Below are 26,652 nucleotides of genomic sequence, written 5' to 3' on the forward strand. Positions count from 1 at the left end.
CTAACACCAGATGTGTTGGAAGTGACCTTCTTAGGAGAAACAAGGTTGAGACTTGTAAACAAATTATGATAATCGTTGAATCTTAAAAGGTACTAATGATTTTGGAAGAGAATTTTGGAAGGAGGAGATAACCACCCGTGATGACCTAGTCACACAGATTTATTGTCAGAAGTTGTGAGGCTTTATAAAAACTATAGGATGAACAAAACATCGTTAAGAGTGGTAGTGCTGTTTAGTCCCATTTATAAAGATATGGGAGCAGACGGCAGGGTCGTCACCCAAGCGCCCACTGGAGCCCAGGGCTTAGCCTGTAGAAGGGAAACAGGAGGTTGAGTCTTCACCCACACCCACTGTTGCCCGGACACAGCGTCTGTAGAGACTAAAAGCCTTTGGGAGTTGTGGCTGGCACCCAGTACTAGGACTTCCAGACGAACGCAGACAAGAGTAGAACCACAACTCGAAGTAAAAGTCATTGTAAGAATTTCTGGTTCTGCATCTTAGCTCAGAATTTGGAAGTCTGGTGTTTGGATGGAGATCATGGAGCTTTCAGTGTTGTGGAAGGAGTTCTGGGGGTGTGTTTTGTGGCTGGCAGAAATCCAGGACCCCAGAGCAGCTCAGAGATTCCCAAAGGGAGAGCAAAGTCACTGGGGGAGCCGAGATCTGAGTCATGGCACCAGTGTAAGGCCACCCCATAACACACCAAACACCAGAGTAAGGGAAAGAGTGTATTGGGGGAAACCCGACAGACTGGATGGAAGGGACGAAGAAGGAAAAGAGGCAGAAGGAGAGCATAAGAGAGGGAGACAGAGCTCCAGTTATTTCCGATGCAAAAATCATTACATATTTACTCCAATCCAGAGATGGATGTCAGCAAGCTACAGTTTTCTATAAGGCTTAAGATAACAATGTTGTCCTTGAGTCATGTGATATGTATTCGTATTTTTTACCACAGATAATTTCATAAATTCTCAATACTAGAGCCTAGTGTAAGAAATCACAGAGTATTGTGAAAAAGATCCATGTATTGTTTAGGATGCATACTGTATGTATTTGCAATCATGACAGAGTTAGGGGTCAGATTGCCCAGTAACAGATTTGCAAGTAGCATATTTTTCCATACATACTCCTAACAATTGCTATGTTAAGTCTTACATCAGCCACTAATTTAAGAGAACTGCACTGGATTAAATTATTCCATGCTATCTCATTGAGGGGTTGTGCTTTACTCCTCAGTATTTTTTTATATTCCTCAGGCTTCTCTCCTCATTCATTCATCTGGCTCTGAAGGGTTATTCAGTTTCATCTTGATCAGCAACCATGTGCATTACAAGATATGTTGAGAAATCCTGGGTTTTCTGCATGGTTTTGTTTTGTTTCTGTTACTTCTGATACAGGAGATTAGATATTGTACACAGTCAAATTTCACACTTTCCAAAGCACCAAACTCATCTTGTTTCTGTTTTGTCCCACCTTCAGACAGACTGCAGTAAACAACATCTCCCAAAGCTTCCTGTGCAAAATTGCTGATCCCCACTGTCCCAGCACCACCTATCTGTTGCTCTCCATTGGATTTATCTGTTGCATTCTCATTGGAATATCATGTTAGCGTAGCTACTGTAGGTGACTAGCTAGTGTTCCTAGTGCCCCAGTACACTAGGTTCAAGAGATACCCTGACGATGAAAGGCGTCAGATCCTCCCACACTGAGAAGGAGGTGTTCTGTGGATATGAGGTCCTCAGGATCATTGGAAAGGGCAGCTTTGTCGAGGTGAAGCTGGCCCTCCATCTGGAGAGCAGAACCAAGGGGGCTGTGAAGATCATTGCCAGAGGTGGCAGGGATTCTTCTGAGTTCCGCAAGCATGGGTAGAAGCAGAAATTTTGCATTCTCTGCATCTCCCTAACATTATAAAGCTGTCACATGTAGACTACACAGCAGATAGAGCCTGTCTTGAAAAGTATGTGGTAGTGTGCAGCCTCTTTCAGGAAGGAGAAGCATGTTGGTGTTCCATTCAGACATTAGCAGCAGTGGAGTACTGCCATATGCAGAACATTGTTCAGAGAGACTTAAAATCTCCTTCTGGACTATAAAATACTTATTAAGCTAATTGACTGGCTGTAGCCTAAAACTGACTGAAGGCCAACGACTAAAGTCATTGTGTGGGACCCTTGAATATTACGCCCCAGAAGAGTTCCTAGATAAGGAGTTTGATGGGTATAAAGCCGATGTGTGGAGCCTGGGCCTGTACACCATAGCGACAGGGTGGCTGCCCTTTGAAGGGGAGAGCTTTGTGCATCTGAAGGAAGCCATCCTGGCTGGCTCTTAACCTAATCCCCTCCTATATAAGAGGGAACCTTCAGAGATGCTGGATTGGCTAATGACTTTTGACCCTGCTGAGAGGCCCACAGTGGCAGACGCATTGGGCCACAAGTGGCTCAGCATGGAGCAGAAAGGGCCCAAACCAAGTGACATCACACTTTTCAGTCTCTTGAGTTCTCCCGAGAACCAGGAAATCCATGAAGCTGTGGAGCACCTGGTGTCTCAGGAGGGCCTTAAAGAACAGGGCAGTGCTCCTCACACACCCCCCACCCAGGCAGTGCTGGAGAAAATACCAGCCAAAGGCTTACAGCAGAGATGCAGAAAATGAAACTGACATGGGTATCCTAGGTCCTTCCCAAAATGCTGAAAGTCAGAAATACCTGCCAGGCCTTGTCTTCCAGCTGGGCTGTGAGGAGGAGGATGACCGCTTGTCCCCTGCTCTGAGCTGGGGGAAATCCCAGCCAAAGGCTTGCAGTACACAAGGAGGAAACGAAACTGAAATGGGGTTCCTAGGCCCTTCCAAAGTTGCTGAAGGTCAGCAATACCTGTCCGTCCTTGTCTTCCAGCTGGGTCGTGAGGAGGAGGACGGCTGCTTGTCCCCAGGAGGGCTTCAGTGGAGCAGCAAGAACTGAGCTCACTAAAGGGGAGCCTCTAGGATCTGCTCAGTATGCTGAGGCTCAAAACTACCTTGTGGAGCTGGGCTTTCAGCTGAGCCATAAAGCAGCCTCCCGACACCCAGTCCGCAAGCCAGTGCCATGTCCCCAGTGCTGCCTGAAGGTGACCCGTCATCAGGGCTAAATGCCTGCCACGGGGCCCACAAGACAGTTCCTCACCTTGGGTGATGAAGATCCACACTTCCTGGCCAGTCCTCAGGTACAAGAACCCCATTACCTCTGTTTCCAGTCTCAACACCAGCAGTAGTGAGGCCCGCAGTTCGGATAGTCCTCAACCTGACATAAGGAGGAGGACCTGCACTCGCGGCCTCAGATACCAAAACCTGTTGTCCTCCATACCCACTCTCAGCACCAGCAGCAGTGAGGCTGACAGGACAGATGGTCCCCAACCTGCTGTGAGGAGGAAGACCTACATTCCCTGGCCAGTCCTCAGGTGCAGCAGCCCTGTGTGCTCCATCTCCAGCTTCACATCAGTAACACTGTGGATCGTTTAGCAGACAGGAGCCATTCCCAGGGAGTGGCAGAGAAAGAGAGCCTCCCAGAAAAGCAGTGGGACGGGGAGGCATGGAATTCACCCGCTATAGCAGCTGTGAGCTCATTTGGTCAGGACAGAGGAACAGAGGAGGGAAGTAGGTACTGTTGGGGGACAACATGGAGCCTCCACAGTTGGTCTGTAGGTGGCTGCCATGGAGATAGGGGTGGGAGCTGGGTGGAGGATGGATATTGGCTGGGTTTGGAAGTCAGGCTAAAGGGACCTAGAATGGGGAACCCTACCATCTGGATGTGCTCTGGCATTGGGTTCATTGATTGACCGGTGAAAAGCGAGGCAGAAGGGTCAGCAGGGCCATAAGAATCATCTGGACAAGGCCTGAGTACTGTGGGTACGGGACTCAAGAGGTTGGTCACCAACAGACACAGCTACCTTGGCTAATGGGGAAATGAGGGCTCCGACTCACAGTAGGGGCCTCTCTGCCATCCCTTTCTGCTTAGGGCCCTCCATAAGAAGATTGTCTTGGACGCACAAGGAGCAGGAGCAGTTGGAAGGTGCAGTCATCCAGGCATATGGCCATCATTCAGCCTGGCAGCAAGAAACCACATCACCAGCATGTACCGAGCATACAATGCGTGCCTGGGCCCAGAAAGCAGGTTCCTCATCCATGTACGTGAAGAGAAGGGCTTCCACTTCATTCTTGCTCTGGCGATAGCTGCAAGAACCAAGGTCATCATGGCCAAGCATCCCCTGGCAGGGTCAAGCTTACCTGAAAGGTCTCTTTTCACCTGAAAAAGACACTGGCTTCATCTGTAAAAACTGATCTCATCTTGGGGGCTGATGTGTCCTACCAGAGGCCTTGGGGAAGCTCAGGCTTAGGCTTGGGCTCAGCCTTCTGGTACTGGTCCACTGGGCATTGGACCTCAAGAGTACAAGCACGTGCCTATTTTCAGTGACCCCAGGGAGACTCCTAAGCTTGCACTCGGGTTGACTGGGGTGGAAGGGCAGAACGAAGGGGTAACACATTCTGCCCAGAGGTCAGGACCTGGCAGGCCATTGTGCCAGTCCAGGCACTACACCTATGGCAGGCCTTGAGCCTTGCACTCTGAAGATGCGATCCCCCAAGGAAGAAGTACCTTAGGAAGGCCAGCCAAAGCCATGAGGACCAACAAGTTATGAAACTGCCTTGATTGCAGCCCAGGGCCCCTTGCAGCCATAAATTCAGTGCATTGGGGAGGTTGGCTGACTGTGAGTCAGGAGATTGCAAAGACCCAGGACTGACTATAGATACGCTCAGCTGTCTCCCTCAAGGGAAGGGTTTGAAAGGGAAGGTCTGGGCACTGGGTTTCTTAAGGAGTGAAATTCAGATTCATGGACTCCCTACTAGAGCAGTGATAAATATGGTGAGATCTGCAGGATCCAGACTCAAGTTTCATGATCCTGGCAAAGTTGATTGATATGTCCCTAGCTAGAGGAACATCCTCCAATGCTGTGAAGCCTATGGGGTTGATGCAGGCCCAGGAGGAAGGCACCACTTCTTACAACTTGTGGCCAGGTCCAGGGAGGCCCCTCACTTGGATCTCCATTCCTTTTATCTCAGTTTTGCATTAGAGAGTCCCCCCGCCCATGCTTTGATTGCATCTCTGTGACATAAGACCTCCTGACTGGAGTATAGCCTAAGGATCTCATTTGGAACACTTAAGAGTGCCATAGGCAGAATACACCAAAATCACAGGAAATGGGACTTGCCTTCTGGGAAAGAGAGTAAAGAGGGTTTTCCCGGTTTGCTGCTGAGGTCTAACAAGCTCTGAGAGCAACACTGAAGTCCTATTATGACCATCTGACTATCTGCCAATCAAGAGTGAGGCCTTCAGGGAACATAGATGTTTGTTGAGCTTTGGGGTAAAATCTACATATAATAAAATGAAACTCAGATGTACAGTTGGGTGCATTTTTTGTCTACATGAGCAGTGTGTGGAAAGTACAGATGCAAGGGTTTGAACCCACATGGGTGTCTCCTAACCAGCAATGGTTTGAACCCACATTGAAAGTGTTTCCTACCTACCTTACACCTTACACAAAAATCCACTCAACGTGGATTAAAGACCTAAATCTACGACCTGACACCATCAAGTTATTAGAGAACATTGGAGAAACCCTTCAAGATATTGGCACAGGCAAAGAATTTCTGGAAAAGACCCGGGAGGCACAGGCAGTCAAAGCCAAAATCAACTATTGGGATTGCATCAAATTGAGAAGTTTCTGTACTGCAAAAGAAACAGGAGAGTGAAGAGACAACCGACAGAATGGGAAAAAATATTTGCATTTGCAAACTATGCAACAGATAAAGGGTTAATAACCAGGATCTACAAAGAGATCAAGAAACTCCACAACAACAAAAGCAACAACCCACTTAAGAGATGGGCCAAGGACCTCAATAGACATTTTTCAAAAGAGGAAATCCAAATGGCCAACAGGCACATGAAAAAATGTTCAAGGTCACTAGCAATCAGGGAAATGCAAATCAAAACCACAATGAGGTTTCACCTCGCCCGCGTTAGAATGGATCACATACAGAAATCTACCAACAACAGATGCTGGCGAGGATTTGGGGAAAAGGGACACTAACGCACCGTTGGTGGGAATGCAAACTGGTCAAGCCACTATGGAAGTCAGTTTGGAGATTCCTCAGAAACCTGAAGATAACCCTATCGTTCGACCCAGCCATCCCACTCCTTGGGATTTACCCAAAGGAATTTAAATTGGCAAACAAAAAAAGCCGTCTGCATCCTAATGTTTATTGCAGCACAATTCACAATAGCCAAGACCTGGAACCAGCCTAAATGCCCATCAACGGTAGACTGGATAAAGAAATTATGGGATATGTACTCTTTAGAATACTATACCGCAGTAAGAAACAATGAAATCCAGTCATTTGCAACAAAATGGCGGAATCTTGAACACATCATGCTGAGTGAAATAAGCCAGTCCAAAAGGGACAAATACCATATGTTCTCCCTGATCGGTGACAACTGACTGTACACCAAAAAGGAAACCTGTTGAAGTGAAATGGACACTATGAGAAACTGTGACTTGATCAGCGTAGCCCTGACTGTTAATGAACAACTTAATACATTGTCCCTCTTAGTAGTTTTTTTTTGTCTGCTCTACTTAATATGACTGGTTTAATTCTGTAATTAATACACAGTTATTCTTAAGTGTTGAAATTTAACTGAAATGTGATCCCTGTTGAACATAAGAGAGGGAAAAGAGAGGGAAGAGATGTATAATTTGGGACATGCTCAGGCTGACTTGCCCCAAATGGTAGAGTTAGAAACATACCAGGGGACTCCAATTCAATCCCATCAAGGTGGCATGTACCAATGCCATCTCACTAGTCCAAGTGATCAATTTCAGTTCACAGTTGATCATATGAAAGGACTAAGAGTCAAATGGAGCACATAAACAAGTCTAGTACCTGCTAATACTAACCGATAGAATAAATAAAGGGGAGAGTGATCCAACATAGGAAGCGAGATACTCAGCAGACTCATAGAATGGCGGATGTCCTAAATAGCACTCTGGCCTCAGAATCAGCCCTAAAGGCATTCCGATCTGGCTGAAAAGCCCATGAGAGTATTTCAGGCATGGAGAGCCAAGACACTCTGGCAAAAAAAAAAAAAAAATCTAAATGAAAGATCTCTGTGAGTGAGATCCCAGTGGAAAGAACAGGTCTTGAAAGAAGGAGGTACCTTTCTCTGAAGGGAGGAGAGAACCTCCACTTTGACTATGACCTTGTCTAAACAAGATAAGAGTTGGAGAACTCAAGGGGCTTCCATAGCCTTGGAAACTCATGACTGGAGCATGGGGAGATTACTGAGGCCATAAACAAGAGTGTCAATTTGTAAAGTCAACAACAGGAGTCACTGTGCACTTTCTCCTCATGTGGGATCTCTGTCCTTAGCGTGCTGTACATTGAGACTTAATGCTATAACGAGTACTCAAACAGTATATTTCACTCTATGTTTCTAAGGGGGTGCAAACTGTTGAAATCTTTACTTAATGTATACTAAACTGATCTGTAAAAAAAAAAAAAGATAGAGAAGAAGAAATTATCAATTCCCAACTTGACTCTCACTGGGATTAAACATGACAATAGGTCTGATCTGATTTCATCATCATTTTAAAAAATCATCTATTATTTTTCACTTTATGTTTCTGTGTGGGAGCAAACTGTTGAAATTTTTACTTAATGTATGCTAAACTGATCTTCTGTATATAAAGAGAATCGAAAATGAATCTTGATGTGAATGGAAGGGGAGAGGGAGTTGGAGAGGGGAGGGTTGCGGGTGGGAGCGATGTTATGGGGGGGAAGCCATTGTAATCCATAAGCTGTACTTTGGAAATTTATATTCATTAAATAAAAGTTAAAAAAAAGAAAGTGTTTCCTAAACACCAGTGGTTTGAACCCACATGGGAGTGTCTCTTAACCACAACAACTGAAGTAGCAGCTCCTTTGCCTTACAAGATCTCTGTGTGGCCCTTTGCAGTCAAACTCTTTGAACTCCAGTGGCCGTTGACAACCATTCATTCGTGCGTTCTCCATCTCTATTTAGCCTTTTCCCAGAATGTCCTATGAGTTGAATCTTAGCATGTAGCCTTTAAGGTATGGATTCTTTCTCTTAGAAAAATGCACCTGAAATTCAGCCCGGTCACCACATGACTTCACGGCTTGTTCCTCTTTCTCACTGAATCCTGTTCCTCATTATGGATCTGGTATAGTTTGCATATTCATCCCTCATGAAGATCATCCAGTTTACAGTTTTTAGTGATTGTGAATAAGACAGTGAGCATGGCAAGGGGTTTTTATGTGTGCTTGTTTTCCAGGTCAATTGAATACATAGAGATACACATTTGGAGTCTGATGCTGTGTGTGTACTTTTGTAAGAAACTGCCAGATTATCTTAGAGTTCCTGTTCTGCTTTGAATTCCTTTCTTCAGTAAATGCGTGTTCCTGTTACTCCACATTCCTGTCAACATTTCCTATTAGCAGTTCTGTTTGATTTTACGCAAATAGACTTGCAGTGGTATTTCATCATGCTGTTAACACTCAGTATACTATTTTTGTGTGCTTATTAGAGGTAGTGTCCTATTATATACTGTGCCAGTTGCAGGGTGGAGGGGTCACCTTTTTGCTCATTAAACATTTTTAGGTTTCATTTATTCATGTGAGAGGTAGAGTTACAGACAGAGAAGGGGAGAGACAGAGAGAAAGATCTTCCATCCATTGGTTCACTCCACAAATGGCTGCAATGGCCAGAACTAAGTCGATCCGAAGCCAGGAGCCAGGAGCTTCTTCTGGGTCTCCCACATGGGTGCAGGGGCTCAAGCACTTGGGCCATCTTCTACTGCTTTCCCAGGCCATAGCAGAGAGCTGGATTGGAAGAGGAGCAGCCAGGACACCACTAGTGCCAATTGGGGATGCTGGCGCTACAGGCAGAGGCTTAGCCTGCTGAGCTACAGTGCCGGCCCCTCTGGATTAAATTTTAAGTGTTCAGTGTATAATCAGGAACAAGTCCTTCATTAGCTGTATGTTTTGTAAATATTTTCTCCTGATGCTGGCACTGTAGAGTAGCGAGTAAAGCTGCTGCCTGAAGGACGGGCCTCCCGTATGGGCTCTGGTTCGAGTCCAGGCTGCTCCTTTCCTGATCCAGCTCTCTGCTATGGCCTGGGAAAGCAGTAGAAGGTGGCGCAAATCCTTGGGTCCCTGCACCCACGTGGGAGACCCCGAGGAAGCTCCTGGCTCCTGGCTTCGGATCAGAGCATCTCCAGCCATTGCAGCCATCTGGGGAGTGAACCAGATGTAACTCCCTGTAACTCCACCTTTCAAATAAAGAATAAATAAAGAAAGAATAAATAAAAAATATACATGTTTCTCCCAGTCCCTAACCATAACCCATTATGTAGCTTTTTACTTCATTCTCTTTACAATATATTTGGCAGAATAGAAGTGTTGAAGTTCCATTGACCAATTTTTTTTTCTGTCATTCTTGGAATATGCTTTTGCATTTTACAAAAACTCAACATGAAATCAAAGTAGATATCCTTCTGTATATTTATGGAATATTTATGATTTCATAGTTAATTAGATCTGCGGTCCATTTTAAATCATTCTGTAGAGGTATGTATTGAGAACTTTGTGCTTTGCTTTGCATAGGGGTGCCAGATTTTTTCAGTATCATGCGTTAAAATGAGTAACCTGGATCCAGTGAGTTCTCTTGGGCTCTTGGTCAAAGATCACTTAAATTGGAGAACCAGTTTCTCCATTTTCTCCCACAGACATATACATCTGTCATTTTTTAACACAGCCCTGTCTTCCTTACTGTACTTGTATAGTAGAAGAATCTAAAAAGAATAGTTTGAGTTTCTCAGCATATCTCCTCTGCATAAGCATCGTTTTGGCTGTTCTACACCCTTTGCTTTCTATGTCCATTCCAGAATCAGCTTGGCATTGTCTACTGAAAAGCTTGCTGAGACCTGGACTGGTTTTGGGTTGAATCCACTCGGCAGAGTGGGCAAAGCTGATAGTAGTACTGGGCCTTCTTAACCATGAAACATAGTCCAACTCTGCATTTATTTAGATCTTTTATCTCTGTTATGAGTGTGTGTAATTTTCTGCAAAATGATACCCTAACATTTTGTTGAATTTATAACTCAGTATGGCCTTTTTATTGGCACAATGGGAATTGTCATTATTTAAAGCATTTTTGAAAGTTTTTACTTTACGTGTTTAATACTAGCTCCTCTACAGAGGAGCTCCACATTCTGATGGAATATAGTTAGACACTGGAAGGCAGTTAGGTAGATATGAATACTGACGATATTGTAGACTTCCAGCAATATTTGAAGGGTGGTGATGCTCGTGTTTAACAAACATTTCTAAATTACTAATGCACACTGAGATATCTACAAATGCATTTGGCTTTGTTTTAAGTTATTTTCCACTGGGGGAGTGGCTGTGTGAGGCGGGACGGGAGACTGCTTCAGATACCTGTGGGAACTGTGAGGATGGAATTTTTTGGTTTGGTACACTATTCATTCCTGATTGTTGAGATACATTGGCATAGTCAAAATAAAAAGTAAAAAAGGCAGAAATATGAGATCACAAATAGTAAAATAGGGCATAATTTGGATGGCCCCCACCCTCAATTCATTCCATGCATATCGTAGTCCAACCTGATTTTGCTCCCAGCTAGCTCTTGGTCGGCATCGACCCCTCACTCTGCACTCTGGCCCTTCTCACAACCTCCAGGTGACTGAGATTTCCCATGACCTCATCTCTCCAAGCTCTGCTCTCCAGGCCACCTGTTAAAGTACAAGGATAGGCCGGCACTGTGGCTCACTAGGCTAATCCTTCACCTGCGGCGCCGGCACTCCAGGTTCTAGTCCCGGTTGGGGCACCGGTTCTGTGCCAGTTGCTCCTCTTCCAGTCCAGCTCCCTGCTGTGGCCCGGGAAGGCTGTGGAGGATGGCCCAAGTGCTTGGGCCCTGCACCAGCATGGGAAACCAGGAGGAAGCACCTGGCTCCTGGCTCCGGATCAGTGCAACGCGCCGGCCATAGCAGCCATTTGGGGAGTAAACCAACAGATGGAAGACCTTTCTCTCTGTCTCTCTTTCTCACTGACTAACTTTGCCTGTCAAAAAAAAAAAATAGCACAAGGACAGCCCTGTCTCTCTAGGCCTGGCCTCTACCCTCACCTCGGGGGTTTCCATTCTACATCATCCTAACACTCTGAGGCTCCTTCCCACCTGCCTACCCCAGGACCCCTCCTTCGGTCCCTGCACTCTTCCCACGACCACCTCCATGTCACACTCTAGGTCTCTGCTTCCATGCTGGCATCCAGGAGTCCCTTGTCCTGATGTCCAGACAGAAAGTCTCTTCCCCAGATCCACACAGGTCTCCCAGAGCTCCTTGCTTTGGGCAGCATTGCTTTGCTTGCTGCTCTCATTCTCTATTAGTGAATGCCGTGGTCCCAACTGCCCCAGCTTGGGGCTTGGTACCCCATAGCTTCTGAGAACATGATGAATGCTGATCTTTGTGCTAGGAGAGCTTTGGGTATATGGTGTTACCCACATTTTCCAGACCCTTGATCCTTTCCGGGACTCCCACAACTCTCCCAAGACCCCTAACCTCTCTGAGGAGTCCCTTTATCTCCAGGGCACTAGCCTATCCCATAGCCCCTCCAACCCCTCTTCCACATATGACTGTAGCCTTGAGGTAGGAGGAATCTGTTCTTGGGCCTGGTGTCTGTGCTGGGCCAAGGTTCACAGAACAACCCATCAGGGAGAGAGGCAGGCTTTCTGTCATGGAGTGTGAGTACCCAGGGCTAGCCAAGTCTGGGAGAGTCTGAAAAGGGGCTGGAGGAGGTTCCAGAGAAAGGAAGGCAAGTCGGTGAGGAGGCCCTAGAAGTACTGGCCATCCCTTGGGCTGCACTTTACAACAGGTGGGAGACTTTGGCTGTGATAATGTCTGGCTTGTTAGTGCTACCTGTGTGAGAGCAGGTAGAGGGCCCGTACCTGGTATTTTCCTGGACTCTCGGTCTTTATCTTGTTCATGTCTAGCAGCAGTGTTGACTTCTTCCCTCACACCTGGGCAGTGATCCCCATGTCTGTTTTGTGACACAGCTATAGGAAAGGAGAGGCTTGGGTGAGACAAGGCCCCAGGGATGGAACAGGATGGGGTGGAGAACAGCCTGAGGTGCTTGGTACATTGAAGCCCTGGGCTCCGTGGTGTCTTGGGAGAGGCTGGCTCTGCCTGGACTCTGGCCTCATCACCCACAGTTCCCGGGAGGCGTGGGCTTCATTCCCAGTAGATTCACCCTTTTGGAGCACCAAGATGCCTCCCAACCCTGGACCTAGTGGTGACCCGAATAGTGACATCAGTTTCCCTCCCTAGAAGATGACCCTGCAGTGGATGGACAGGAAGACTTTAGGGTGAGAACACTTACCTCCAGCCATCTGAGAATCAGGCAGCGCGCTGCCTTGGAAATAGGCACTGCTTGCACCAACCGTGCAGGAAGTTGTCATAAGGGGACCCTCAACCTCCTCCTTACCTTGCTATTGCTCTGATATTTGCTCCAGTTCTTCAGCATCTTTAGGCATTTCTAGAGTGTGTGAGTCTCGTGGCTGGGAAAGGAGAGGAGATGGTATGAGTCCAGTTGCTGGCCTTTCTGCAGTGGCCCTTGGAGGCAGCATAGGAGCCCTAACATGACTGAACTTAAAGGAGTCAGACCCTGAGGCCCTAGATCTTTTAATTGTGTGAGTGTCTGTTGCCTTGTCTCCAAGGCAGAAAAGGCCAGCAGGACCCTCCTTGTGTGTGTGTGTGGGGGGGGGCTGGACTTGCCATCTGCTGCCTTTCCTGGGCAGAAGTCATCACCCTCTGCTAGAGCTTAGTGAGGACTGTTCTGAGAAGGGCTGTGCTGCCCAGGAATAGGTGGGCTCTGCCCTCAGCAGCTGTTGCCTGAAGTGACCTTGACCTGAAGTGACAGGGTCTGGGTGCCTAGCCTGAGAACTGTTTGCTGCTGAGAGCCTTCACCCAGGCGCCCACCCATCCTGGTGCCTCCACATCCCTTAGAGGATGCCCCCTTGTCTACCTGCTTCTCCTGTATGATTGAAACACACCGTGCCCCTTCCATGTCGGCCCCAGAAACTGACAGTGACCACACAGGCTGTGGCCAATCCTTTCCTCTGTGTCCCGTCAGCTGCTCAGGCAAGATACCTCTCCCTTCCCCTACGTGGCTTGCAATACGTAAGTCATCTGTCAGTAAAGGTGGGTTTTTGATACATTTCCAGAACAATCCCCTGGGGCACTGTTCCAGGTGCTCTGCTGAGCCCACCTCCTAGTCTCTGTGCTTCTGTGCAGTCCTGGGATGATGGTGTGAACAGATTCAAGTCCTGCCTCCTCCACCACAGGTCCTCCTCCCAGCACGGAACCCAGGGCAAGTAGGTCACTGTGAACTGCAAACCCGCTTGTCCTGCTCTCCCTGGGATGGGTCCCTGGGCAGCTTCTCAGCCTCTGATGCCACAGCCATGGCTCCTCCTAGGAGCCTTTTACAAGAGGCCTTTAGCCCAACCATGTGGGACCCAGGGATCTGCTGGACACCTGCCCAGAGGTCAGGCAAGGTGCCCCTCACCCCATGGCTACATGCTCTGGAATGTTGCTGAACTGGGCTGGCTCCACCAGCGACAGGGAGGACCTGCAGGCTGCCCCCTGCCCTTGTGAATCCCTGAGCTCTCAGCACCTGCTCTACCACAACTCTGTCCCTACCAGCCCCCTGAGTTGCTTGTGAGTCACTCAGCTCTGGCCTAATGCTGACCAGGGTGAGCACTGTGATGGCAGCTGGGGACAAGTTCTCAAACAGGTAAACACTGTCCCACTTCAAGGGATGAGTTTCTGAAAATGACCTCACTCCTGGGACAAAATGGGGACAAAAGACTCGTTGCAAGATCCACAGCCTCCCTAGGGCCAGGCAGCAGCTCACTCCTTCTCTTCCCCAGGCTCCACCTGTGGCCCTCCATGGTGACTCTGCCACCAGGGGGGTGGGGGGGGCCTGGTGAGGGGCCATGGACACTCAGGGACTGGTGGAACCAGGGAAGCCCCTTGGGGGTCTGTGAAGCAGATCCCCAACTCGTCGATATGCAGCCTCCAGATCTGTAACTGCTCACACTCAGCAGTGATGTGTGCTGCTTCCTGGACCAGCAAGACCTCCAGGTCCCACAGCTCCTTGAAGCTGAAAGGCAAAAATCCCACCATGACACAACCTCAAAGAACCACAGGGAACTGCTCCCCACAGCTCCTGTCCATCAGATCAGAGGAGGTGTCAGCCCCACAGGCAGTGAGTGCCTGAAGCCCAGGTCCCAGAATGGTGAACTGTGCAGAGGACAGGGACATGGATAGCCCCACCCCGCTTCCCTAGGATGGTCATTCTTCATCCTCCTTTGCCATCCAGCTTTCCTCCCATGACCATCACTGCACCTGTGCAGAAGGCTCCCACCCCACTCCCACCTGTGGGAACCACATGCCCGGTGGGTTCACAGATGGGCTCACCCCACACCTGAATTGAGTGCTCTGCATAGTGCCTGCCCAGACATCCGTGTCCTGACACAGGCTCACACCCAGGGCACACAGGCACCCATGTTCCAGGGTCACTCTGAGGAAGCAGCGACATGACTGTATCCACGCTCAGCATACAATGGGCATCACTGAAGACTCAGCCAGCATCACCCTCAGCAGCAGCCTAGAGAGCCCAGGGCCACACACCTGGAAGCAAATGTCCTCAAGTCAGCAGGACCTGCAGAGCTGGATCCATCGAGCTCTGCCAAACATGCCTCCTGTCTAGAAAATGAACCCCAGGTCCGTCAGTTACTGGACACATGGAAAGAGGGGGTTCTGGGTTACTGGAAACACTGGTGGCCTCTAACTGCCACAGAACATGGAAAGAGAGGGTTCTGGGTAATGGTAGCTTTGTGGAGTTCTACCAGTCCTGTCCCAGTGGTGCCCTCACAGCTCAGGAGGCACGAGTGTCAGCCTCCTCAACCTCAGAATAAGCACAACCCTATACTGGGGGCTGCTGTGGTCTTTGCGGGGCTGAGGAAAGAGGGAAGAACTGTGGCAAATGTGCCATGACCTAGCTCTGCCACCACCTTCTGTCAGCTGCTCGATAAATCCCAGCCTTCTGCAGGGCTCTCTACCTGTAACCTGTCCTCTTCCTCCAATACACCTCTGTTTTGAACCAATGTTTTATTATTATTATTATTATTATTATTATTGTTGTTGTTGTTTTATTTGCAAATAAGTGCAACGAGAAAAAGGAGGAGAGAGATTTTTCTAACCTCTGGTTTACTCCTCAAATGGCTGCAACAGCTAGGTCTCAGCCAGGCATTCTATACTCTTACATGGGTGGCAGGGACTCAAGAACGTGGGTCATCCTCTGCTACCTTCCCAGTCACATTAGCTGGGAGCTGAACTGGAAGAGGAGCAGCCAGGATTCAAACCATCCCTCCAGTATGGGATGCCCATTTCCCAAGCAGTAGCTTAATCTGCTATGCCATTGCTACCCCTTTTAACAACTTTCAAAGCCTTGGCATTTTGAATTTCAATTAGTGCAGTGAGTTCCCCCCACACACTTCACCCAGCTCCCTGAGTTCAGTCTGTGCCCGCCCCTGCAGTAAGCAGGACTCCCAAGGCTACAAACTTCTGACACAGGACAGGTCTCAGCCCTGCTGATCCATTCTGTGTCCTCCCACTCTGCTCCTGTCTTGTTCCTCTGTGGTGCTGTCAGCACTGTTCACCAGAGAGTTTTCCCGGGATGACAGAGAAGGGAGCAGATGGCTGAGCATGGCCTTCTTTGTGTCCTGTGTCGGCCCCACCTAGTCTGTCTGTGGGAGGAACAGGGCCCCTGCCCTGGGTGCAGGTGAGGGGTTGAGAGACGAAACACTGTGATTTCAGCACCGATACTGGACACATGCAGGTAATACTGAAGCCAATGCTGACAACAAGGGCTTGGCAAGTGTGGTGGAGGGGCAGGAGCACCCGGGAGAGCTGGGTGCTGGGGAGACCACCAGGGAATGCTAGGGATCCCTGTCACCAGTAGCAGCTCAGGCTCCTCTAATGCCATGCTCCTCCAGATCACCTCTGGCCCCTGCAGAAGTGTGAAGGGCCTGGTGGGTTTCATCCAGCTTTGTGGGCTTGCTCCTGCTGCATTCCAGCAGCCTCTGCTCTTCCCAACAAAGCAGAGCCTGAACTTCACTCCCCTGTGGAGTGAGCATGTGTGTTTGTGTGTGTGTGTGTGTGTGTGTAAACATATATGTATGTCCTAACTGTATGGGTTCTGCTCCAGCATGAGCATACAAGTCCTTTCACTGTCACCAATGGCATGAGTCTGGCATCAGAGTTGCTGTGGGAAACCATGAGGGAAATGGCACAAAGCCAATAGAATAAGGAAGCTGGTATAAAGCCAAAAATATAAATATTAATATAAATAAAATGAGGACTGTAAATGGTGAGTTGAAGCAGTATAGATTTAAAAAAAAAGGGGATATCTGGTTACAGTTATTCTTGAATCAAGCATAAAACCAAGAGTGTAACTTGGTAAATGTATACATATATCCAAAAGAAAATGTAACACACAAAATAAAAATTAAAAAACAGAATGGTGGGCTAGTATGGGAAAACAGGTTCCTAGCAACAGAACCAGTTTTATTCAGTTTGTGGCAGCCAAAACCAGCCAGTGAACAGTTGTCTAGCATTTATCTTTTTTTAAAGAAGTACCCCAGGCAAATCCATTTTTAATAACTGTGATTTCCCTTTGTACTTAAAAGGCTTAAATTTACTATTCCCTCATTAATATATCATAAGTGGAGGTGTTCTCTACCTTTTTGAGATTAAAATATCAGATGGAAACTTTTTTCTGTATTAAGGTACGTGATGGCAAAAGTTGTTGATGAAAGAGAAAAAAGACGGAAATTGAAAAACTGGGAATCCATAAGGGAAATGGAATAAAGCTGAAAGGATAAGGAGCCAGCACAAAGCCAAAACCATAGGTAAAATGAGGACTCTCAATGGTGAGTTGAAGCAGTGAAGAATTTTTTTAAAAAAGAAACCTGATATCTGATTATATTATACATAAATAACCATATAACAAAGATTGTCACTTGGAAAATTTATACATACATCCAAAGAAAAATGTAACACACAAAATAAAAAACACAACTGAAATAGTGGACTAGTATGGGAAAAGAGGTTTCTAGCAACAGAACCAGTTTCATCCAGTTTGTGGTAGCCAAAACCTGGCAATGAACTGCCCTCTCGTATTTGTTTTTCTTAAAGAAGTACCTGAGGCAAACCCATTTTCAATAACCCTCTGTACTAAAAAAAGGCTTAAATTTACTATGGCCATGTACGTATTTCATAAGTGGAGCTGTTCTCTGCCTTTTTGAGGTTAAAAGGTCAGACGTGGGGAACTTTTTCTATATTAAGGTACACTATGGTAAATGTGTTGTGCTGATGAAAGAGAAATAAGAAGTAAATTGAAAAAATGGGAATCCATAAGGGAAATGGCACAAGGCTGAAAAGATAAGGAAGCCAGCATGAAGCCAAAAATACAAGTAAAATGAGGACTCTCAATGGTGAGTTGAAGCAGTCCAGAAATTTTTAAAAAAGGACCAGATACCAATTACATGAATTCCTAAATAAAGCATAAAGCCAAAAATGGAACTTGATAAATTTATAAAACTATCCACAATAAAATATAACCTCCAGACACACAAAATCCAGAATGGTGGATTTTATGGGAAAATTGGTTCCTAATAGCAGAGGTGGTTTTATCCAGTTTATGCCAGGCAAAACCAGCCAATGAATAGTCCTCTAGGAATCCTGGTTTGTTTGTTTGTTTTTGACAGGCAGAGCGGACAGTGAGAGAGAGATAGAGAGAAAGGTCTTCCTTTGCCATTGGTTCACCCCACAATGGCCGCTGTGGCTGGCGCACCATGCTGATCCGAAGCCAGGAGCCAGGTGCTTCTCCTGGTCTCCCGTCTCCCATGCGGGTGCAGGGATCTAAGCACTTGGGCCATCCTCCACTGCCTTCCTGGGCCACAGCAGAGAGCTGGACTGGAAGAGGAGCAACCGGGACTAAAACCCGGTGCCCATATAGGATGCTGGTGCTGAAGCAGAGGATTAACCAAGTGAGCCACAGCGCCGGCCCCTGGACAGCTTTTTTTCTATATTAAGTTTTACTATGGCAGATACGTTGTTGTTCATGAAAAAAAAAAAAAAAAACCTAAATAAGTAAATTTTAAAAAACCAGAATCCATGAGCAGAATTTAGTATGTGAACATCAGTACTTAACAACAGAATAGGTTTTGTAAATTTTGTGCCATTCAAAACCAGCCAATAAACAGTCCTGTAGCATTCCTGGTTTTTAAAAGAAGTACCTGAGGCAAACCCGTTGTCAATAACTGTCAATTCCCTCTACTTAAAAATCTTCAAATTTACTTTTTCCACATATATTTATCAGAGGTATTATCTGTATTGAGGTGTGCTTATTCCTTCTGAACTGAAAAGGCTTAATTTACTTTTCCCAAAAATATATATGAGAAGGGGTGCTGTTCTCTTTCTGGGGAGTAAGTGTCATTTGTAGTCAGCATTTTTCTAGATTAAGGTATACAATGACAAATGCATTATATTGATGAAAGAAAACTAAATATGGAAATCTGAAACAACAGAATTTAATTAGGAGAAGCCATACAGTTGAAAGAATAAGGCAGCCAGTGTGAAGCCAAAAATGTAAATAAAATGAGGACTCTGAAATGTGAGTTGAAGCAGTCCAGAAATTTTAAATAAAGAGCTGATATCCAGTCACATGAATTGTTAAATTAAGCATAAACCAAGAATGTAACTGGGTAAATTTATAAGAATATCCAAAACAAAATCTACTATCTACTCGCGCCCCGTGCGCTCTCTCTGCTCATGCCCCGCACGCTTTCTCTGCGCTCGGTGGCTTCCACGAATCACAGGCTAGCTCACATTTCCGAGACCGGTTCAGTTTTCAGTCTAAGTTCCCAGGGCTAACCAGACGAATTCCAACCTAGCTTATGTCTCCGCTTTTCGGTTTGGCTTCCCATCTTTTGCTCCCCGGGCTGACTTGACGAATTCCAACCTAGCTTACATCTCCACTTCGGCCTACCCCCACGGCTTCATTTTTCCATAGCTTATATTTTTCTCTACCCAGTACTTTTCCTAAGTTTCTTCCAACAATATTTCTCTCATTTCTCCTGGCTTCTCCCCACAGTCCGTATCCGAGTCTGTTTTTTCTAGCTTTCACTTTCACTTTTAATCTTAGATTTCTCCTAGCTTCTTCCCGCAGTCCATATCCAAGTTTGTTTTTTCTAGCTTTCACTTTCGCTTTCAATCCTAACTTCTTCCGGCACTATTTCCATCCGGCTTTTCCCTAAACTCTTCCCTAGTCTCTCTCTCCGGTATTTTCCCGCTTTTTCCCTCCTAGGTTTCATATCCGAGTCACGGCACCATTATGTCGCTCCCCCTCTTGACGGAGGAACGACACTGGACCCTGTGCTGTTCTTTTGCCTGCTCGGCCCTTCCTGGGTTTGCTGCTGGTCCTTCCCGGGTTGGCTACCGACCCCTCCACCTCCGTGGAGGGGCGGCACCCCCTGCCACTTTCCCCACTTCCGTGGAGGAGTGGCACACCGCTGGCCGGCTCTCTCGGGGGATGCTCAGGTGTTCCTTCAGATGTTCCTGGTGCATGTTGTCTCTCTCCTCCTTTATAGTCCTCTTCCACCAATCCCAACTCTGCTACCCACACGCCGAGCACGCTGCTCCCCTCCAATCAGGAGCAGGATCAGCTCCTGCAGCTTATCAGTCAAACTGATGGGCAGCTGCCTAGTTGTTTGCTCCTCTCAGCACCATATTGTGGGAGAGCAGATGCATAGAATAAGTCTTAATTCCAGTAACTTGGTCTAGTCTCAGTTGCTCCCCACAGGCTAGAATGGGAAAATCTGTTCCTGGCAGCAGAAGTGGTTTTATCCAGTTTGTACCAGAAAAACACCAGCCCATGTACAGTCGGTAGTCCTCTAGCGCCCCTTTTCTTTTAAAGGAAGTACCAGAGGGAAACCCATTTTTAATACTGAAAATTTTTTCTGAATTAAAATGATTTAAATCTACTTTTTCCATATCTATTTACACACACACACACACACACACACATCAGACGTGGAATTATTCTATGCCATATTGAGAATAAAATCACAGATGTGGGTGGCTCTTTTCTATATTAAGGTATACTGCAGCAACTGTGTTGTTGAGTAAGAGAGAATTAAAGAATTAAATTTAAAAAACTGGAATCCACGGGGGAAATGGCATATAGCTGAAAACATAGGGGAGCCACTGGACGCAAAAATATAAATAAAGTGAGGACTCTAAATGGTGACCAGAAGCAGTTAAGAATTTTTTATAAAAGACTGTATATTCAAATACATTAATTCCTCCATCAAGCAAAAAAACAAAAATATACCTTGATAAATTTATACAAACATACAAAATAAAATGTAACACACACAGAAAATTGGAGACTTGTATTGAAACTACTTTCCAAGCAACAGAACTGGTTTTATCCAGTATGTGTGAGCAAAAACCAGCTGATACAAAGTCCTCTAGCATTTCTGTTTTTTTTTTTAACTTTTATTTAATGAATATAAATTTCCAAAGTACGACTTATGGATTACAATGGATTCCCCCACATACTGTCCCTCCACCCACTACCCTCCCCTTTCCCACTCCCTCTCCCCTTCCATTCACATCAAGATTCATTTTCGATTCTCTTAATATACAGAAGATCAGCTTAGTATACATTAAGTAAAGATTTCAACAGTTTGCTCCCACACAGAAGCATAAAGTGAAAAATAATAGATGATTTTTTAAATGATGATGAAATCAGATCAGACCTATTGTCATGTTTAATCCCAGAGAGAGTCAAGTTGGGAATTGATAATTTCTTTTTTTTTTACAGAAGATCAGTTTAGTATACATTAAGTAAAGATTTCAACAGTTTGCACCCCCATAGAAACACAAAGTGAAATATACTGTTTGAGTACTAGTTATAGCATTAAATCTCAATGTACAGCACATTAAGGACAGAGATCCTACATGAGGAGTAAGTGCACAGTGACTCCTGTTGTTGACTTTACCAATTGACACTCCTGTCTATGGCATCAGTAATCTCCCTATGCTCCAGTCATGAGTTTCCAAGGCTATGGTAGCCCTCTGAGTTCTCCGACTCTTATCTTGTTTAGACAAGGTCATAGTCAAAGTGGAGGTTCTCTCCTCCCTTCAGAGAAAGGTACCTCCTTCTTTGAAGACCTGTTCTTTCCACTGGGATCTCACTCACAGAGATGTTTCATTTAGGTTTTTTTTTTTTTTTTTTTTTGCCAGAGTGTCTTGGCTTTCCATGCCTGAAATACTCTCATGGGCTTTTCAGCCAGATCCGAATGGCTTTAGGGCTGATTCTGAGGTCAGAGTGCTGTTTAGGACATCCGCCATTCTATGAGTCTGCTGAGTATCTCGCTTCCCATGTTGGATCACTCTCCCCTTTATTTATTCTATCGGTTAGTATTAGCAGGTACTAGACTTGTTTATGTGCTCCCTTTGACTCTTAGTCCTTTCATTATGATCAATTGTGAACTGAAATTGATCACTTGGACTAGTGAGATGGCATTGGTACATGCCACCTTGATGGGATTGAATTGGAATCCCCTGGTATGTTTCTAACTCTACCATTTGGGGCAAGTCAGCTTGAGCATGTCCCAAATTGCACATCTCTTCCCTCTCTTATTCCCACTCTTATGTTTAAGAGGGATCACATTTCAGTTAATTTTCAACACTTAAGAATAACTGTGTGATAATTACAGAATTAAACCAGTAGTATTAAGTAGAACAGACAAAAAAATACTAAGAGGGATAATGTATTAAGTTGTTCATTAACAGTCAGGGCTATCCTGATCAAGTCATCGTTTCTCATAGTGTCCATTTCACTTCAACAGGTTTCCATTTTTGGTGTTCAGTCAGTTGTCACCGATCAGGGAGAACATATGGTATTTATCCCTTTGGGACTGGCTTACTTCACTCAGCATGATGTGTTCCAGATTCCTCCATTTTGTTGCAGATGACTGGATTTCGTTGTTTCTTACTGCGGTATAGTATTCTAAAGAGTACATATCCCATAATTTCTTTATCCAGTCTACCGTTGATGGGCATTTAGGTTGGTTCCAGGTCTTGGCTATTGTGAATTGTGCTGCAATAAACATTAGGGTGCAGACCGCTTTTTTGTTTGCCAATTTAAACTCATTTGGGTAAATTCCAAGGAGTGGGATGGATGGGTCGAATGGTAGGGTTATCTTCAAGTTTATGAGGAATCTCCAGACTGACTTCCATAGTGGCTTGACCAGTTTGCATTCCCACCAACAGTGGGTTAGTGTCCCTTTTTCCCCACATCCTCTCCAGCATCTATTGTTGGTAGATTTGTGAATGTGAGCCATTCTAACCGGGGTGAGGTGAAACCTCATTGTGGTTTTGATTTGCATTTCCGTGATTGCTAGTGATCTTGAACATTTTTTCATGTGCCTGTTGGCCATTTGGATTTCCTCTTTTGAAAAATGTCTATTGAGGTCCTTGGCCCATCTCTTAAGTGGGTTGTTGCTTTTGTTGTTGTGGAGTTTCTTGATCTCTTTGTAGATTCTGGTTATTAACCCTTTATCTGTTGCATAGTTTGGAAATATTTTTTCTCATTCTGTCGGTTGTCTCTTCACTCTCCTGACTGTTTCTTTTGCAGTACAGAAACTTCTCAATTTGATGCAATCCCAATAGTTGATTTTGGCTTTGACTGCCTGTGCCTCCCGGGTCTTTTCCAGAAACTCTTCGCCTGTGCCAATATTTTGAAGGGTTTCTCCAATGTTCTCTAATAACTTGATGGTGTCAGGTCGTAGATTTAGGTCTTTAATCCATGTTGAATGGATTTTTGTGTAAGGTGTAAGGTAGGGGTCTTGCTTCATGCTTCTGCACGTGGAAATCCAGTTTTCCCAGCACCATTTGTTGAGTAGACTGTCCTTGCTCCAGGAATTGGTTTTAGATCCTTGATCAAATATAAGTTGGCTGTAGATGTTTGGGTTGATTTCTGGTGTTTCAATTCTGTTCCATTGGTCTATCCATCTGTTTCTGTACCAGTACCATGCTGTTTTGATTACAACTGCCCTGTAGTATGTCCTGAAATCTGGTATTGTGATGCCTCCGGCTTTTTTTTTTTTTTTTTTGTACAAGATTGCTTTAGCTATTCGAGGTCTCTTGTGCCTCCATATGAATTTCAGTATCATTTTTTCTAGATCTGAGAAGAATGTCTTTGGTATCCTGATTGGAATTGCATTGCATCTATAAATTGCTTTTGGGAGAATGGACATTTTGATGATGTTGATTCTTCCAATCCATGAGCATGGAAGATTTTTCCATTTTTTGGTATCCTCTTCTATTTCTTTCTTTAAGATTTTGTAATTCTCATCGTAGAGATCTTTAACGTCCTTGGTTAAGTTTATTGCAAGGTATTTGATTGTTTTTGTAGCTATTGTGAATGGGATTGATCTTAGCAGTTCTTTCTCAGCCATGGCATTGCTTGTATACAATGGCTGTTGATTTTTGTGCATTGATTTTATATCCTGTCACTTTGCCAAACTCAGTGGAAATACTTCCAACTTTTCCCCATTCAATAGGATGCTGGCCGTGGGTTTTTCATATATTGCTTTGATAATATTGAGGAATGTTCCTTCTGTACCCAATTTGCTTAGAGTTTTCATCGTGAAAGGGTGTTGAATTTTATCGAATGCTTTCTCTGCCTCAATTGAGATAATCATATGGTTTTTCTTTTGCAGTCTATTAATGTGGTGAATCACATTGATTGATTTGCGAATGTTGAACCACCTCTGCATACCAGGGCTGAATCCCACTTGGTCTGGGTGGATGATTTTTCTGATGTGTTGTTGTATTCTATTGGCGAGAATTTTATTGAGGATTTTTGCGTCTATGTTCATCAGGGATATTGGTCTGTAATTTTCTTTCAGTGCTGCATCTTTCTCTGGCTTAGGGATTAAGGTGATGCTGGCTTCATAGAAAGAATTTGGGAGGATTCCCTCTTTTTCGATTGTTCTGAATAGTTTGAGAAGAAATGGGATTAGTTCTTCTTTAAATGTCTGTTAGAATTCAGCAGTGAATCCGTATGGTCCTGGGCTTTTCTTTGTTGGGAGGGCCTTTATTACTGTTTCAATTTCTGTCTCAGTTTTGGGTCTATTTAGGTTTTCTATGTCTTCATGGTTCAATTTTGGTAAATTGCATGTGTCCAGGAATCTATCCATTTCTGATAGATTTTCCTGTTTGCTGGCATACAAGTCTGTAGTAATTTCTGATGATTCTTTTTATTTCTGTGGTGTCTGTTGTTACGTTTCCTTTTTCATCTCTGATTTTATTGATTTGGGTCTTTTCTCTTCTTTTTTTAGTTAGTTGGGCCAATGGGGTGTCAATTTTGTTTATTTTTTTCAAAAAACCAGCTTCTCACTTGGCTGATTTTTTGTAGTGTTTTTTTTTGTATTCAATCCTGTTAATTTCTTCTCTGCTTTTAATTATTTCTCTTCTCCTACTAGATTTGGGTTTGGTTTGCTGCAGTTTTTCTAGGTCCTTGAGATGCGCTGAAAGCTCCTTTATTTGGTACCTTTCCAATTTCTTGATATAGGCACCTATTGCTATAAACTTGCCTCTCAATACTGCTTTTGCTGTATCCCATAAGTTTTTTTTTTTTTTTTTTTTTTTTTTTTTTTTTTTTTTTATCTTTTATTTAATGAATATAAATTTCCAAAGTACGACTCATGGGTTACAATGGCTTCCCCCCCCATACCGTCCCTCCCACCAACAACCCTACCCTTTCCCACTCCCTCTCCCCTTCCATTCACATCAAGATTCATTTTCGATTATCTTAATATACAGAAGATCAGCTTAGTATACCTTAAGTAAGTATTTCAACAGTTTGCTCCCACACAGAAACATAAAGTGAAAAATAATAGATGATTTTTTTAAAATGATGATGAAATCAGATCAGACCTATTGTCATGTTTAATCCCAGTGAGAGTCAAGTTGGGAATTGAAAATTTCTTTCTTTTTTTTTTTTTTTTTTTTTTTTACAGAAGATCAGTTTAGTGTACATTAAGTAAAGATTTCAGTCGTTTGCACCCCCATAGAAACACAAAGTGAAATATACTGTTTGGGTACTCATTATAGCATTAAATCTCAATGCACAGCACATTAAGGACAGAGATCCTACATGAGGAGTAAGTGCACAGTGACTCCTGTTGTTGACTTTACCAATTGACACTCCTGTTTATGGCATCAGTAATCTCCCTAGCACCAGTTATGAGTTTCCAAGGCTATGGAAGCCCCTTGAGTTCTCCGACTCTTATCTTGTTTAGACACGGTCATAGTCAAAGTGGAGGTTCTCTCCTCCCTTCAGAGAAAGGCACCTCCCTCTTTGAAGACCTGTTCTTTCCACTGGGATCTCACTCACAGAGATCTTTTTGCCAGAGTGTCTTGGCTTTCCATGCCTGAAATACTCTCATGGGCTTTTCAGCCAGATCCGAGTGCCTTTAGGGCTGATTCTGAGGCCAGAGTGCTATTTAGGACATCCGCCATTCTATGAGTCTGCTGAGTATCTCACTTCCCATGTTGGATCACTCTCCCCTTTATTTATTCTATCGGTTGGTGTTAGCAGATACTAGACTTGTTTTTGTGCTCCCTTTGAGTCTTAGTCCTTTCATTATGATCAATTGTGAACTGAAATTGATCACTTGGAGTAGTGAGATGGCATTGGCACATGCCACCTTGATGGGATTGAATTGGAATCCCCTGGTATGTTTCCAACTCTACCAATTGGGGCAAGTCAGCCCGAGCATGTCCCAAATTATACATCTCTTCCCTCTCTTATTCCCACTCTTATGTTTAACAGGGATCACATTTCGGTTAATTTTCAACACTTAAGAATAACTGTGTGATAATTACAGAATTAAACCAGTCATATTAAGTAGAACAGACAAAAAAAAATACTATGAGGGATAATGTATTAAGTTGTCCATTAGCAGTCAGAGCTATGCTGATCAAGTCACCATTTCTCATAGTGTCCATTTCACTTCAGGAGGTTTCCTTTTTGGTGTTGAGTCAGTTGTCACCGATCAGGGAGAACATATGGTATTTGTCCCTTTGGGACTGGCTTACTTCACTCAGCATGATGTGTTCCAGATTCCTCCATTTTGTTGCAAATGACTGGATTTCGTTGTTTCTTACTGCGGTATAGTACTCTAAAGAATACATATCCCATAATTTCTTTATCCAGTCTACCATTGATGGGCATTTAGGTTGGTTCCAGGTCTTGGCTATTGTGAATTGTGCTGCAATAAACATTAGGGTGCAGACCGCTTTTTTCTTTATCAATTTAAACTCCTTTGGGTAAATTCCAAGGAGTGGGATGGCTGGGTCGAATGGTAGGGTTATATTCAGGTTTCTGAGGAATCTCCAGAC

At 44.8% G+C, this 26,652-nt stretch overlaps 1 protein-coding gene and 2 long non-coding RNA genes across 3 annotated transcripts in view; 1 reads left to right on the forward strand and 2 right to left on the reverse strand.

Moving 5' to 3' along the window:
- LOC103346435 (neuroblastoma breakpoint family member 4) overlaps nt 1–26,652 on the reverse strand; it is a 1,612,367-nt gene that overhangs the window by 476,225 nt on the left and 1,109,490 nt on the right. The window lies entirely within an intron of this gene.
- On the reverse strand, nt 3,266–14,770 carry LOC138844559 (uncharacterized). The gene is made up of 4 exons (XR_011380492.1): nt 14,594–14,770; nt 12,593–12,665; nt 12,057–12,164; nt 3,266–4,195 (listed from the first exon to the last, which is right to left on the reverse strand). It is a non-coding gene; the product is annotated as an uncharacterized lncRNA (long non-coding RNA).
- Nucleotides 16,866–26,652, forward strand: part of LOC103346987 (putative neuroblastoma breakpoint family member 5) — a 344,943-nt gene continuing 335,156 nt past the window's right edge. The window contains exon 1 of the mRNA XM_070054481.1: nt 16,866–17,102. The gene's annotated coding sequence lies outside the window, so the exon portion shown is untranslated. The remainder of the gene's footprint in view (nt 17,103–26,652) is intronic.

The sequence above is a fragment of the Oryctolagus cuniculus genome, chromosome 12 (genome assembly GCF_964237555.1).
Source record: "Oryctolagus cuniculus chromosome 12, mOryCun1.1, whole genome shotgun sequence".
Classification (NCBI taxonomy): Eukaryota; Metazoa; Chordata; class Mammalia; order Lagomorpha; family Leporidae; genus Oryctolagus; species Oryctolagus cuniculus.